Consider the following 4,765-nt stretch of genomic DNA (forward strand, 5'->3'; position numbering starts at 1 on the left):
TTTGTTGTTAGGGTGTTCCTTCCCAGAGTGTTCCATTGCTATAGTTATGAGATTGCAAATGCTCCTATTTTGTACTCTAGCTTTGAGAGAGTCACTAGATAGGCTCTATGCCTTTTATGCCCCTTTCTGGTGACGATTCCTCCACTTGGATGGTCTCCTTTGCTTATGAGTTCTCTACCCATTCTTTAAAGTACAGCTCAAACAACCAAGCCTCTTTATGTCACATGGTAGGAAATTATTCCTGTCTCCAAAACTTAATTGTGCTTATTCGGCATTGATCACAAGATGTTTTGCACTTTATTCACCTACAGTATGTTTTGCTCACATTCAAAGAACATGCATAGCTCTTTTGTAGAATGCAATGTTGAATGAACTTGGGGTTTTTAGACTGGCAAACCTGACTGATTCTGTCCTACTCTCTTTAACTATCTACTGAGCTTTGTCTTCCTTCTAAATAGGAGATTATTCATGGCCATCTCATACAATTGCTTTGAAGAACTGTGAGGTAATATATGCAAAGAGTGTCCACTTCTTGAGGGTTTGCTATAACCCAGGCACTGGACAAAAAGCTTTGTGTAACATCCTTTCATGTACAATGTCCACAAGTGTTAGTTCCTTTAGTCCCAATCCTTGGACAGAGTAGATAACTCACAGAATTTTTCTCAAATGAATGAGAACTGGACTTGAGCTGGCAGCAGGGTCCTGTCTGCTGAGTCAACTGCGCTGAGTCAGCAGTTGAGGCACATACAACATAGGTCTCTAGAGAGGAAAGATACTGAGTGGGCTGCAGTTCCCATCTATCTGGCTGAAAGGCTGCCAGGGCACGATTCCTAAGCATGATGGAGAGCTCATGGGTGGGGAGAGGAACATTTCTGAACTACATTATTTCCTTTCCTACTGTCTCCTATTACTCCCCCTCCCCCACCTCTGCTGAACAATTCAGCCCAGAAAAGATAATATCTCAATCTGAATCACTCAGGGTTGTAACTGGTACAACAAAAACTGCATCTTTACTCTCTCTCATGGACTATAAGGACATGCAGATCTACATTCTTCACCAAAAAAAAAAAGAAATAATCAACCAAAGCATACACCTCTTTAATGATAAATGTCTTAGGAATGTTAGAGGTTCAAGAAAATCACACCTAAATAAAATGAGATTTCTACCCTTGGGCTCCTATTAATGAGATTTTGGGGATCTCCAGGTCAATGACTCACAACTTTCCCAGTGTTTTATATCCATGAGCCATTGATTAAAGTAGGGTGTAGCACTATATTTTGTTCTCTTCCAGCTAAACTGTTCCCATCAAGTTTTGGAATCTTCTTCAAGCCTCCAGGATACCATTTCATGCACCAGAACCACTGTATTTAAAATGATATTTGAGACACTTTGGAAAGGTTTTTTTTTTTGCATCAGGAAGTCTTGTTCTGTTCCCGGGGAGTCCTTGTACAGTACAAAAGTCTGATGAGCAGAAGTTCCCATGATGCACTGAAGGGTCAGTGTTCCCATCTTGCACTCTTCCTGAAGGCTGGAGTTAATGATGAGGAGTTTTTATGTGAATGTCAGGCATGTTGCAATAACTAGCCACAATGGAATAGTCATGGCAATTTCCACCACTTGGTTTCTTTGTTTTTGTGAAGTTGCTGCATGCTTCATTTTATGAGTATTTTCTTTTCTTATGTGTGGTTGGGCCCATCTATTGCCATCTTGGGCTTGGATACTTGTATTTAAAAGGAGACGAAGAACAGAGGGAGAAACTGGAAAACTGACAGAATGACATATCCTCAGCTCATATTAATTTATTTCCCTCCCTCCACTTCTGCTGACAGATATTCTGGTGATTAATATTCTGATGAGTTTGTGTCCTAAGGATAAGAGGATCATAATAAGATGCAAGAAAGAATATTGTGAAAACCTGACTTTTGGTGATGTAAACATCCTGGATACAGACCAAGTCTAGTAATATTCCTGCTGAAATGAGATAAGTGAAAATGACCAACAATCTGGTTTGCATTTTGGGGGCAATTCATTTGTGTTCTTGAGGGCTTCTATCTCGATCATACCAGCCTGAATGCTAATTTACATTTGCATGAGAGCAGGAGAATATAAGGACTGGTGGAATTCTAAAATTGTCTTGTGGCATCCTCATTTATCTCATTCATGAGAGTGAGTAATACTTTCATTGCAGAAAGGCCTGACCGGAGGATACTGTGTCCATTTCATACACTGATTCCCAGGATGGAAGTCATTGCATCTGTGGCAATACAAGTGGGGAACCATTAAAAGCAGGCTTTGTGGTGACACCTTTTCAGGGCTCTGAGCAAACCAAGCAGAAGAGCTCCGGGGAAGACAGGGGTCACAGCTTAGATAGGGTATGAGGCTGAGGATGTTGATTTCTTAAAGAGAAAATGCCATTATATAAATGCACCATATGCAGGGAATGTGCCTCCATTTCCAGCAGCCTGTGTTCAGAATTTTATGCCCTTGCAACATTTCCATCACCTTCCTCCCTTCTCTGCCAATACTTTGACAAGATACCAAAGGCATCCTTGTGCTTCACCTACTCACTTTCTAAGTTTTCATGTGCATCTAATTCTGCATATTAGAGAAACCTTTTCGCCATTTTTCAAATTATAATTTCTTCTCCCTGGGTTTTACTACTAGATATTTTTTTCTCTTGTGCGTTTTTTTTTAATGATTGGATATCAAATCCTGTCGAAATACGGACACTTTTTCATGTTAAAAAAAGGGTCAGTTTAACAGGTCCAGGTGACAAGGCGAAGTGTGTCCCCACTGTCACTCTGTTCTGGAGTTCCTTGACTCCCTGGCGCTCGGGAACGTGTGTGTGAACGCATCAAGAGGGAGACTCAAGCTCGGCCTTCGAATTGGCCAGCCTGGTGACCAGCGAACCCGCCCCCACTCTTCCCCCTCCCCCGCCGGCGCTCACACTCAGGAAGCAGCTGGCTACAGGCCGGCCCTCGCGGCCGCACACACATCCACACTCCTCGCCGGGCCTCCTCCCTCCCTCCCTCTTCCCCCTTCTCCTCTCCCGGCAGCCGCGTCCACACTGCGCCGCCCGGACAGCCCAGAGCGCGGCGCGCACGGGCACCGGCGCCTAGTGCCGCCACCGCCGCCCCTCCCCGCACCCCCGGTGCGCCGTCCGCGGCCGTCCAGGGTCGCGCCCGCGCTCCCCCCACGGATCCGGCCAGCAGCAATTAGCCAGCATCCCCGGGCCGTTCCCCAGACGCATCCCCCGGCCCAGGACAAGGATAAGCGGAACAGACGAGGCACAAAGTCGCAACTCAACTTTTTAAAAACATTATTTGCGGGTGCACGCGTGCAGCGGGGGAGAATGAGCTGATGCCGAGGGTCCAGCCACCCGCCTTCTGCCTCCTCCTCCCCCTGGCGCCGCTGCCCTCGCAGACGCGCGCGCACACACGGCGCTTGGGCCGGGTTTCCGCGCTCCGTCCCCGGGCTTGGATGGGAGTTTTCGTTTCTGGAGGAGGCAGAGCCCGTGGAGTGCGCTGAAGGGCTGGAGCCCCCACTTACGCCTCGCCGGCGCTGGCCGCCCGCTGTCACCCCGCGCAGGCTGGCCGGGGGAAGGGACCCACCCGCACGCCTGGCTTTGTTGTGGAAATCCCGGTTACCTGGTAAGTGGATGCCATAGGAACTTTGCTCGCAGGCAAGAGACGGGCAGAAACCGGGCGCTGGAGAGTGTGGGGGAGGTACACCTCAGAGACGCAAACTAGGGGGATTAGAAATAGTTTTCCACGCGGAGTCGGCGGCGTCCGCGGGGGTTGAGGGAGACGCGCACCCCACCCCCCAGATTCACAGGTCCCGTAGAAACCTGCTCTTGTTGAGATAGGTGTCACCACTCAGTTAGAAATTAGGAGTGTTCCTGTCAATTGCCCAGGAGCGCCCAGTGTAGCTGACGGAACGGAAATCAGCAAGGTTTTAAAGTTTCGCTAATTAGGAAGAGTTTTTGTTTGTTTCTTTTAGCTACAGGAGCCAGTGGGCTACAAAATCGGGGCAAGTTTCAGGACGCACGGGCATGGGGCGCACCATCCCCGAGTGCCCACTGAAGGGAAACTTTGGCGAAGTGGGAACTGATGGGGTGACGTGAGGTCTCGCGCGCGCACACGGGGCTGTAGTTGCTTTTTCAAGTTCCACGTGTTTTCCACACCGTGTCTCACCCAAGTCGGTGTCCCCATTGTTCCGTCGGGCGGAGGGTACCGAGAGCAGTCGCGGGTACCGGTCCGGCGACCCGCAGCGGCTGGGTCTATAACTATAACCTCCCACGCCGCCAATGCGCAGACACATCCAGACACCAACACTCCCCGCCGGGTTCGTCACCTGGCGTTTACATTTTTATGGGGCCCGACAAAATGTCAGCACTGTTTGGAAAATGTCTCAGTCTTGGAGACTTTGTCCTGCGCAGGGCTCCAGTCCCGATAAATGACCCTGTGTGGGTTGTGAAGCCGGCCAGGCCGCTCTCTGGAAAGCGTGAGTGAGCTGCCGGCTCTCTCCTAGACACACACCTTGCCCCGAGCGACAGTTCCAAGTTACTCACTGGAGCTGACAAGTCACCTCGGGGACGAGGAAGTCACCCCAGTGTCTGGAAATCTTGGCTCTGGGTGATTTGTCATCTTATGGATGATTCAGTTAGGTACCTGGAGGGAGAAACTTTGGGGAAGGGCTTGTGACTTCGCGGGTCGCGCCCTCCGGCTCGTCGGGGGTGTCTGGGAGGCGAGAAGCGACAGGAGA

General features: G+C 49.4%; 1 protein-coding gene across 1 annotated transcript in view; it reads left to right on the forward strand.

Annotated features, from left to right (window-relative positions):
* Positions 1–3,028: 3,028 nt before the first annotated feature.
* Positions 3,029–4,765, forward strand: part of GLIS3 (GLIS family zinc finger 3) — a 471,312-nt gene continuing 469,575 nt past the window's right edge. The window contains exon 1 of the mRNA XM_008072048.2: positions 3,029–3,651. The gene's annotated coding sequence lies outside the window, so the exon portion shown is untranslated. The remainder of the gene's footprint in view (positions 3,652–4,765) is intronic.

Source organism: Carlito syrichta, unplaced genomic scaffold, assembly GCF_000164805.1.
Source record: "Carlito syrichta isolate Samal-C Ts95f unplaced genomic scaffold, Tarsius_syrichta-2.0.1 Scaffold314834, whole genome shotgun sequence".
In the NCBI taxonomy this organism is placed as follows: Eukaryota; Metazoa; Chordata; class Mammalia; order Primates; family Tarsiidae; genus Carlito; species Carlito syrichta.